Source organism: Mustela erminea, chromosome X, assembly GCF_009829155.1.
Source record: "Mustela erminea isolate mMusErm1 chromosome X, mMusErm1.Pri, whole genome shotgun sequence".
In the NCBI taxonomy this organism is placed as follows: domain Eukaryota; kingdom Metazoa; phylum Chordata; class Mammalia; order Carnivora; family Mustelidae; genus Mustela; species Mustela erminea.
In genome coordinates, this window is record NC_045635.1 from 81,324,346 (window position 1) to 81,336,440 (window position 12,095).

Sequence of the window (12,095 nt, forward strand, 5' to 3'; positions counted from 1 at the left end):
ATAGATTCTGGACACTAGTCCTTTATCTGATATGTCGCTTGCAAATATCTTCTCCCATTCTGTCAGTTGTCTTTTGATTTTGTTAACTGTTTCCTTTGCTGTGCAAAAGCTTTTGATCTTGATGAAATCCCAATAGATCATTTTTGCCCTTGCTTCCCTTGCCTTTGGCGTTGTTCCTAGGAAGATGTTGCTGCGGCTGAGGTCGAAGAGGTTGCTGCCTGTGTTCTCCTCAAGGATTTTGATGGATTCCTTTCGCACATTGAGGTCCTTCATCCATTTTGAGTCTATTTTTGTGTGTGGTGTAAGGAAATGGTCCAATTTCATTTTTCTGCATGTAGCTGTCCAATTTTCCCAGCACCATTTATTGAAGAGGCTGTCTTTTTGCCATTGGACATTCTTTCCTGCTTTGTCGAAGATTAGTTGACTGTAGAGTTGAGGGTCTATTTCTGGGCTCTCTATTCTGTTCCATTGATCTATGTGTCTGTTTTTGTGCCAGTACCATGCTGTCTTGATGATGACAGCTTTGTAATAGAGCTTGAAGACCGGAATTGTGATGCCACCAACATTGGCTTTCTTTTTCAATATCCCTTTGGCTATTCAAGGTCTTTTCTGGTTCCATATAAATTTTAGAATTATTTGTTCCATTTCTTTGAAAAAGATGGATGGTACTTTGATAGGAATTGCATTAAATGTGTAGATGGCTTTAGGTAGCATAGACATCTTCACAATATTTATTCTTCCAATCCAGTAGCATGGAACATTTTTCCATTTCATTGTGTCTTCCTCAATTTCTTTCATGAGTACTTTATAGTTTTCTGAGTATAGATTCTGTGCCTCTTTGGTTAGGTTTATTCCTAGGTATCTTATGGTTTGGGGTGCAATCGTAAATGGGATTGACTCCTTAATTTCTCTTTCTTCTGTCTTGCTGTTGGTGTAGAGAAATGCAACTGATTTCTGTGCATTGATTTTATATCCTGACACTTTACTGAATTCCTGTATAAGTTCAAGCAGTTTTGGAGAGGAGTCTTTTGGGTTTTCCACATATAGTCTCATATCATCTGCGAAGAGCGATAATTTGACTTCTTCTTTGCCGATTTGGATGTCTTTAATTTCCTTTTGTTGTCTGATTGCTGAGGCTAGGACCTCTAGTACTATGTTGAATAGCAGTGGTGATAATGGACATCCCTGCCGTGTTCCTGACCTTAGCAGAAAAGCTTTCAGTTTTTCTCCATTGAGAATGATATTTCTGGTGGGTTTTTCATAGATGGCTTTGATGATACTGAGGTATGTGCCCTCTATCCCTACACTTTGAAGAGTTTTGATCAGGAAGGGATGCTGTACTTTGTTAAATGCTTTTTCAGCATCTATTGAGAGTATCATATGGTTCTTGTTCTTTCTTTTATTGATGTGTTGTATCACATTGACTGATTTGCGGATGTTGAACCAACCTTGCAGCCCTGGAATAAATACCACTTGGTTGTGGTGAATAATCCTTTTAATGTACTGTTGAATCCTATTGGCTAGTATTTTGTTGAGTATTTTCGCATCTGTGTTCATCAAGGATATTGGTCTATAGCTCTCTTTTTTGATGGGATCCTTGTCTGGTTTTGGGATCAAGGTGATGCTGGCCTCATAAAATGAGTTTGGAAGTTTTCCATCCATTTCTATTTTTTGGAACAGTTTCAGGAGAATAGGAATTAGTTCTTCTTTAAATGTTTGGTAGAATTCCCCCGGGAAGCCGTCTGACCCTGGGCTTTTGTTTGTTTGGAGATTTTTAAAGACTGTTTCAATCTCCTTACTGGTTATGGGTCTGTTCAGGCTTTCTAATTCTTCCTGGTTCAGTTGTGGTAGTTTATATGTTTCTAGGAATGCATCCATTTCTTCCAGATTGTCAAATTTGTTGGTGTGGAGTTGCTCATACTATGTTCTTATAATAGTTTGTATTTCTTTGGTGTTAGTTGTGTTCTCTCCTCTTTCATTCATGATTTTATTTGTTTGGGTCCTTTCTCTTTTCTTTTTTATAAGTTGGGCCAGGGGTTTATCAATTTTATTAATTCTTTCAAAGAACCAGCTCGTAGTTTTGTTGATTTGTTCTATTGTTTTTTTGGTTTCTATTTCATTGTTTTCTGCTATGATCTTTATGATTTCTCTTCTCCTGCTGGGCTTAGGGTTTCTTTCTTGTTCTTTCTCCAGTCCTTTAGGTGTAGGGTTAGGTTGTGTACCTGAGACCTTTCTTGTTTCTTGAGAAAGACTTGTACCGCTATATATTTTCCTCTCAGAACTGCCTTTGTTGTGTTCCACAGATTTGGAATCGTTGTATTTACATTATCATTTGTTTCCATGATTTTTTCAATTCTTCTTTAATTTCCCGGTTGACCCATTCATTCTTTAGAAGGAGGCTGTTTAGTCTCCATGTATTTGGGTTCTTTCCAAACTTCCTTTTGTGGTTGAGTTCTAGCTTTAGAGCATTGTGGTCTGAAAATATGCAGGGAATGATCCCAATCTTTTGATACCGGTTGAGTCCTGATTTAGGACCGAGGATGTGATCTATTCTGGAGAATGTTCCATGTGCACTAGAGAAGAATGTGTATTCTGTTGCTTTGGGATGATATGTTCTGAATATATCTGTGATGTCCATCTGGTCCAGTGTGTCGTTTAAGGCCTTTATTTCCTTGCTGATCTTTTGCTTGGATGATCTGTCCATTTCAGTGAGGGGAGTGTTAAAGTCCCCTACTAGTATTGTATTATTGTTGATGTGTTTCTTTGATTTTGTTATTATTTGGTTTATATAGTTGGCTGCTCCCACGTTGGGGACATAGATATTTAAAATTGTTAAATCTTCTTTTTGGACAGACCCTTTGAGTATGATATAGTGTCCTTCCTCATCTCTTATTATAGTCTTTGGCTTAAAATCTAATTGATCTAAGGATTGCCACTCCTGCTTTCTTCTGATGGCCATTAGCATGGTAAATTCTTTTCCACCCCCTCACTTTAAATCTGGAGGTGTCTTCGGGCTTAAAATTAGTTTCTTGGAGGCAACATATAGATGGGTTTTGTTTTTTTATTTATTCTGATACCCTGTGTCTTTTGACTGGGGCATTTAGCCCATTAACATTCAGGGTAACTATTGAGAGATATGAATTTAGTGCCATTGTATTGCCTGTAAGGTGACTGTTACTGTTTATGGTCTCTGTTCCTTTCTGATCTACCACTTGTAGGCTCTCTCTTTGCTTAGAGGACCCCTTTCAAGATTTCCTGTAGAGTTGGTTTGGTGTTTGCAAATTCTTTCAGTTTTTGTTTGTCCTGGAAGCTTTAAATCTCTCCTTCTATTTTCAATGATAGCCTAGCTGGATATAGTATTCTTGGCTGCATGTTTTTCTCGTTTAGTGCTCTGAAAATATCATGCCAGCTCTTTCTGGCCTGCCAGGTCTCTGTGGATAAGTCAGCTGCCAATCTAATATTTTTACCATTGTATGTTACAGACTTCTTTTCCCGGGCTGCTTTCAGGATATTCTATTTGTCACTGAGACTTGTAAATTTTACTATTATGTGACGGGGTGTGGGCCTATTCTTATTGATTTTGAGGGGCGTTCTCTGAACCTCCTGAATTTTGATGCTCATTCCCTTTGCTATATTGGGGAAATTCTCCCCAATAATTCTCTCCAGTATACCTTCTCCTCCACTCTCTCTTTCTTCTTCTTCTGGAATCCCAATTATTCTAATGTTGTTTCGTCTTATGGTGTCACTTATCTCTCGAATTCTCCCCTCGTGGTCCAGTAGCTGTTTGTCCCTCTTTTGCTCAGATTCTTTATTCTCTGTCATTTGGTCTTCTATTTCACTAATTCTTTCTTCTGCCTCATTTATCCTAGCAGTGAGAGCCTCCATTTTTTATTGTACCTCATTAATAGCTTTTTTGATTTCAACTTGGTTAGATTTTAGTTCTTTTATTTCTCCAGAAAGGGCTTTTATATCTCTCGAGAGGGTTTCTCTAATATCTTCCATGCCTTTTTCGAGCCCGGCTAGAACCTTGAGAATTGTCTTTCTGAACTCTAGATCTGACATATTACCAATGTCTGTATTGATTAGGTCTCTAGCCTTCGGTACTGCCTCTTGTTCTATTTTTTGTGTTGAATTTTTCCGTCTTGTCATTTTGTCCAGATAAGAGTATATGAAGGAGCAAGTAAAATACTAAAAGGGTGGCAACAACCCCAGGCAAATATGCTTTAACCAAATTAGAAGAGATCCCAAATCGTGAGGGCGGAGAAAGGGGATAAAAAGAGGTTCAAAGAGGAAGAAAGAAAAAAAAGAGAAAAAAAAAAAAAGAAAAAAGAAAAAAAAGAAAAGAAAAGAATTAAAAAAAAAGAAAACAAATAAGAAAAATATAAAAAAGAAAAAATATATATTAGATAAACTAGTTAAAAAACGTTAAAAAAGAAAAAGGTAAAAGTTAAAAAAAAAATTTAACCAGAAGGCCAGAAAAAAAAACAGAAAATGAAAAAGAAAAAAATTTAAATTAACTGCAAGACTACAAAAAATCACAGGGAATAAGCCATGAGTTCTGTGCTTTGCTTTCTCCTCCTCTGGAATTCTGCTGCTCTCCTTGGTATTGACACCACACTCCTTGGTAGGTGAACTTGGTCTCAGCTGGATTTCTTGTTGATCTTCTGGGGGAGGGGCCTGGTGTAGTGATTCTCAAGTGTCTTTGCCCCAGGTGGGATTGCACCGCCCTTATCAGGGTCCGGGGTGAGTAATCCACTTGAGTTTGCTTTCAGGAGCTTTTGTTCCCTGAGCGCTTTTTGTAGAGTTCCAGAGGACGGGGAATACAAATGGCGGCCTCCTGGTCTCTGGCCCGGAGGAGCCGAGAGCCCAGGGCCCCACTCTTCAGTAGGCCCTCAGAGAACAGCGCCCAGTCACTCCCGTCTGCCTGACCTCCGGCCGCGCTCCAAGCTCACCGAGCCTGTGACCGGTTCAAGGTACCACCGAGCTGTGAGCTTACTGTCGGCTCTGTCTCTGTAGCTGCCTTTCCCGTTCCAATACCCGCAAGCTCTGCAACACTCAGACACCCCCGATCCTTCTGTGACCCTGCGGGACCTGAGGCCACGCTGACCCCGCGTGGGCTTCGCCCCGGTTTAGCCTCTGGAGCGATGTCCCTCAGCGGAACAGACTTTTAAAAGTCCTGATTTTGTGCGCCGTTGCTCCGCCGCTTGTCGGGAGCCGGCCCCTCCCCCTGGAGTCTATCTTCCCGTCGCTTTGGATTCACTTCTCCGCCGGTCCTACCTTTCAGAAAGTGGTTGTTTTTCTGTTTCCAGAATTGCTGTTCTTCTTCTCTTCGATCTGCCGATGGATTTTCAGGTGTTTGCAATCTTTAGATAAGCTATCTAGCTGATCTCTGGCTAGCTGAAGTAGTCTCAGCCTGCTACTTCTCCGCCATCTTGACTCCTCCTCACACTTTCTAACTTTATGACATATAAAGTCCCTATGCTTTTTGTACCCTATATATGTTAAATTTCTCAGGGCTTTCATAGTTTTATTCCCAAGAAGAGCCAGCTTCCTTCTCATTCTATCAATCTGCTTTGGTTAATTGTAACATAGGATTAGAATTTGTGCCAAAAGACTCTACATAACTATTTGGCCCATGTTAAAATAGTGTTTACCAGGGATTAATTTTTGTGTCATTTTCTTTCCAATCCTGGTTTGAGGCCTAGTTAAAACCACAGAACCTTCAAAGGAAGGCCTAGAGAAAGTGGAATCCGTAATTCTTCTGAATCAGGGATATTTCATTTATTTGAGAGAGAGAGAGAGAGTGAGAGAGAGAAAGATGACAAGCAAGCAGAGAGGTAGGCAGAGAGAGAGGGGAAAGCAGAGCAGAGCAGAGAGCCCAATGTGGGGCTCGATCCCAGGACCCTAAGACCATAATCTGAGCTGAAGGCAGAGACTTAACCCACTGAGCCACCCAGGTGCCTGAATCAGTGATATTTCAACTTATTGATAATGCATAACCCCATGTCTCATCTCCATAAACTCTGATTCAGTCGGAGAAAGTCTGTGAGTATAATGGATACAGTTGCATATTGCCAGTAGTCTACATGGTGATAAACATTGCTCTAGGGATCTCTGAGAATATGATGAAAACTGGCTTCCTTCTCACCATTTAAAACAATATTTTGCATACAATTTCAGTCTCCTGGACCCTGCAGTTCTATCCAAGCCTACCAGTGTAAGATCCAGATTTATATCAAAGCAGAATGCATACTTAATTTATAAATATTCTAGTTTTCTTTAGAAAATGTTCATTTATAATTTGCCATAATTATCCTCAGATTTGATATTTTATTGATATAGAATTGATTGCATAAAGTGTTTGTGTACTTCTCCCCAAACAAAGATGTCTTCGTCTCCATACTTGCCCTAAGTCCTTCAAAATAGTGATGCTTCCAACTTCCCATTCCTGCTTTGGAGGCTTGGAATCACTCCCTCTCACTGTCAATGTTGGTTTATAGTAAATTTCTTCATGGCAGTGCCATATTTATTCATTTTTGTGTTTTTCTCTTTTCACTGTAACCTGGGTGCCTAAGATGAAAGTAGTTTCTCAATAAATTTATTTGGCTTAGGTTATTTTTAGATAAATAAAACTTAATTTTTTAAAAATATTATATCACATATGATTCCTATAATGTGAGCAATCATGAAGCTTTTTGTTTCTTGTCTGTTTTGGAGTGGGGGAGACTTACAGTTTTTATTATGTTCAGTTAGCCAACATATAATACAACATAGTTTTCAGTGTAGTATTCGATTCATCAGTTTTGTATAACATATTTTTAAAAATTTTATTTATTTATTTGACAGACAGAGATCACAAGTAGGCAGAGAGGCAGGCAGAGAGAGAGGAGGAAGCAGGCTCTCTTCTGAGCAGAGAGCCCGATGTGGGGCTTGATCCCAGGACCCTGGGATCATGACCTGAGCAGAAGGCAGAGGCCTAACCCACTGATTTTTTTTTTCATATTTAGTATATCCATAGTATTAAACAATAGGTACACAGTGTTGTATATATTTATATAATATACATTTACATAGTGCATTTAATATATATTATATATTCCATATACTATAGATACTATATGAAAGTATTTTAGATATTATATATAATATATAGATAAACACATATATTATATATACAAATAAATTTATGTATGTATTTATATAAATTTGTATCTATGCAAATATATAAATACAATTATGTATTCATATATTATATAAAATATAATATTTTATGGTATATTTTTATATTCTCTTTTCATATTCATGTACATAAATATGCATTTGTATGCATACACACATCTCATCCTTTCTTTTTTAAGATTGTTTTTTTATTTACTTATTGAAAGAGAGAGAGAAAGAGAGCATGAGAGGCGTGAAGGTCAGAGTGAGAAGCAGACTCCCCATGGAGCCAGGAGCCTGATGCCAGCCAGACTGGATCCTGGGACTCAGGCATCATGACCTGAGCCAAAGACTGTAACTTAACCAACTGAGCCAGCTAGGGATCCACATCTCATCCTTTTTTATTTTTATTTTTAGTTTAGTTTTTTTTTTAAAGATTTTATTTATGTATTTGAGAGAGAGAGAGAGAAGAACATGTGACAGGCAGAGGGAGAAGCAGACCCTCCCCCCACCACTGAGCAGGAAATCCAATGTGGGGCTAGATCCCAGGACCCTGAGCTGAAGGCAAGTGCTTAACTGAGCTACCCAGACAACCCATCTCATCTTTTTAAAAAAAATAGGATTGTGGTGAATAAACAATGAATTTTGGATCACTGAAAAAAAATTTAATTTAATTAAAAAAAAGATTGTAGTATTTTGTGTTGCATAAATTGAAATATAATTTCACCAAAATAAAAACGTATATTTTCTCAAGCTAGTTTACATAAATCTACCTCATTCATTTTAACAGTAAATAGTATTCAATAAATGCATTTGAATTTATGAAAGAACTACTCAATTAGTAATTTATCTAACATTCTGTTATATTATTTTAGGAATGAGTAGGACTGTAGGTAAATAGATATGACTCTTTTTTCTTATAGGATAATAGAATTCCAGTATTATTTTTTATTCTGCCTTTAAGTCATAAAATTCTTCTGTTAGAAACTCGCAAATTATTACTGGTTTCCAAAGATCAGGGAGTAAATACAACACTATACTTCTTCCCAAAATTAATACATGTAAAATTCCTTTCAATCAGTGTCAATTCTCCTACCTCATTTTCTCAGACCACTAGATTGGCTCAAATTTTTATGTTACTTCAGAAGATCTGAATCTCAGTGCCCTGACAATAACAATGACAATAGACACAGTGGTCATATTTTAATGGGAATGATGAATAATAATGAGAGAATAATAATGGTGAGAATCTCAAGGGCAGTAGTGTTTACTTTGAGAAGTACCCACCAATAGATCTGAGAAACCCTTCAAGTACATCCAGCATCTACCTTTGCTCTGCCTGCAATTAACTAAATTTCCTTTCTTTTTCCCTTATCTTTAGTAGTGTATATGAAGCAAAATAATTCCGGTTCCAAAAAGTAATAGCCTTTTATGACAACATATCAAACATGGGTTCAAATGAAAGGCTAAAAGAAAACAACAAGATTACATTCTAACAATTTTCCCATAAATTTAGGATAAGAATTAAATTTGATGAGAATTAAATTAGGATGAGAAATAAATTTGTTTTCAACAGAAAAGAGTATGCCCCTAGAACCTCTATTAGAGAGTTAAAAATTGTGAAAAAGATGATAAAAGTCATTTAGAGCTACTCTGTCCAGAGATTTGAGAATTTGTTGTCTTCAGGAATCACATCTAAAATTAGAAATCTAGGAGTAAACAAAGAAAAGCTCAAGTACTTCATGTGAAGAATAACAAAGTTTGGAATAAATTCCTAGGACAACAGTCAAGCATGAATATCAGTAGGCCAATTTCACGATGAAATTAAAAATGACAAAGAAATCGAAGAAGAAAGAAGCAATTCTGAATTAAGTCAAAAACTTCTGTGTTCAGGAATAAAAGACCAGATAGTCTGCAAACTTTTCATATAGTTAACAATTTCCAGTTTTTAAAAGTGTTATAAAATATCTCTGAATACATTCCATGAGTCTCTTAAAATTCTTTCTTATGTATCTACTCCATATTACTGTGAGGAAGATAGTTATTATTCTATTTATCTGTTTTCACGTAAGATAGGACTGAAGGAAAGTGTGTATGTGTCTGTCCATAATGCAGGCCTCCTTCTAAAAGTAACTGTGGTTGCTTTAGCTGTGGCTTGCTCAAGGCCATATACCAAGTCAACCTATGAAAGAAGGCACCAGAGAGAATTCAGTGTTTTTCAGCTATGAAATCTAGACAAGTGCACACTATAGCATCACAAACTGCTAGAGATAAAATGTACCTTAGGGACCCTTCTCTTCATTTTCTGGATGAAACTGAGGATCCTTGAGTTAAATACAAAAATTCAAAGTAATCCAACTAGTTAGCAGATTTGCTGGCCTACTTTTTTTTTTTTTTTATAGTAAGGTTTGAGAGGGGTTGCAAGGCCCTGTGTTCCAAACTATTTCCTTACACAGCCTTCCAGAAGACTTGAAGTTTCAAAAGTCAGAATCTTTCACATGAATTATTATATTCTGCTGTCCCAAATGTTACAATTGATGAATTATTCACAACTGATGAATTGGCTTTTATCTAAAGCCAATTTTCTCTGCTTGTGTACTAGATTTCACCCCCTCTTACTGACTCCACGAATTAATCATCTCTATTTTCTGCAGAAGATTTTTCCTCCTTAATGTATAATCCCTGCCAACATGTTTTTATTATTCTTTCATACTTTTTTTAAAACCTTCCTGAAAATACATATCATAAAATCCTTTTTTAGTCATACACTTATTGCCAATTATAGTTCAGATTCTTTTCTCCCCTTTGCATCAAAACTCACTGAAAAAAGTTGTCTTTGTTACTGAATTCTTCCCTTTCCATTCTCTTAAACATATTTCAATCCAGACTTTACCCCTCACTACTCTACCAAAACTGCTTGTTGAAACTTCAGTGATCATCTCTCATCTTATTTCATCTACCAGCAGTATTTGATAAAATCAATCACTCCCTCTTCCTTGATACTTTTTCTTCACTTGGCTTCCAAGATACCACATTCTCATGATTTAACTTCTAGCTACTCATTTATTACTTTTTAGTCTCCTTTGCTAGATTTTTTAAAAATTCCTTTCCCAAACCACTTAGTATTGGAATTTCCTAGAGCAGAGCTCACATTTTTCCCCAATAGAAAATTGAGAGTTTGGGAGTAGAATATAAACCTTCATAGATCTAGAAATAAAATTTATATGATAGGAAAAACCTTCATATGCATTTTTAATATTAAGCTCTATATGAAAGTAAGTAATGGAGTCCAAGACTATTTGAATATGGTATGATTTTTATTCCTCTTAAATAGTATGGTTTGTATGTGTGTTTTCTTTCTAGATGATTATAAAATTTCACCTTTTCTTATTATAAATCAAAAAATTTTAAGTGTGGACATCTTTCCTTTTAATACAGAAAGACTTTTCAATCTCTATTTTGTACTTTTTTTTTTTTAATCTGAAGTGGGAACAAAAGTCCAACTGTGGAAAACCTTAACCATTGTTTTCCAGAACCTGAATTTTAACTGCTTCTGTCAGCAGAGGTAGATTGGTTGAATAGTCTGTGGGGATAGAACTCCCTTTTTAGGGTAGACAGATATGATTATTATTAATAACAGTGATTACTATTGAGTGCTTACTTTGTACCAGACACAGCTAGACACTTTTCATGCATTATCCTTTTTAATTCTCATGAAAGTCTAAGAATTAGGCAATACTATTTTGCCCACTCTATAGATTAGGAGACAAGCAGAGAGTGATTTATTTAATAACATGCTCAAGTGTATATTCAAGCCCTGAGTGTTAGAATCAAGAGTGCATCTTTTAACCATTATACTATAAATGATTAAAGTAGCATAAACCCTAATTTCCTATCTTCAAGTAGCTTTGATTCAGTTTTTATATAAAATATTTACAAGAAACAAAACTGAATATTGCAATCAGCATTTAGTAATTTAGGCAGTGTTTCATTTACTTATATAAAGTCATTTATAAAATACCACATGGATTTTGTCTATCCATGTATTCCAGCAAAACAAATTCATGCTTAGTGTCCTTCTTAGCCTGAGAATGACTAAAAGAAAATGAAACACTGGTTTGATGAAAATAGAATAATCAAAGTATATAGGTAATTTTTTTTAAAGATTTTATTTATTTATTTGTAAGAGAGAGAGAGAGAGCACAGGCAGACAGAGTGGAAGGCAGAGTCAGAGGGAGAATCAGGCTCCCTGCGGAGCAAGGAGCCCGATGTGGGATTCCATCCCAGGACGCTGGGATCATGACCTGAGCCGAAGGCAGCTGCTTAACCAACTGAGCCACCCAGGCATCCCTAGGTAATTTTTTTTTTACTTTATTGATCCCAAGTTTCAATTTCTAATTTCTCTGAGATTTTAGCATTTTGCATTGTTTTCAGCTTCCCTTTTGCAACTTCAATATATGGTAACATTTTTTAAAGTTTACTTCTTTTTCAACAATAAAAATAAATCACAATATTGTGTAACTGTCCCACCCTAAAACTCTGCTAAGTTGTTTACCAGTGATACCATAGTGGTAATGTATCAGTTTAAGAACTATAGAAGTTATATGGATAGAGGACATATCAGATATTAAACTGATAAGAACAGATACTACACTTGATCTTAGCCAAAAGGCCGAGAAGCGATATATAGAAGTTATATGGAAAGAAAAATAATAACATAGTAAAACTGTACTAAATATATAATCAAATTCCTGAGTTGAAGAAGCTGACTGTTATAAGAAGCAGAATATTCCATTATTAGAAATTTGTTCTTTTATTCAAACCTGGTTTTCTATAATTTCCATCAATTTTTCTATGTTCTACTTTAAGCAATATAGATTCAATCTACATATAGCATATAGTAGTACAATTTGAACTGTAGAAAATAGATCTCACAC

General features: G+C 36.2%; 1 pseudogene; it reads right to left on the bottom strand.

Moving 5' to 3' along the window:
* Positions 1–11,724: 11,724 nt before the first annotated feature.
* LOC116583854 lies at positions 11,725–11,842 on the bottom strand (annotated as a pseudogene).
* Positions 11,843–12,095: the final 253 nt, after the last annotated feature.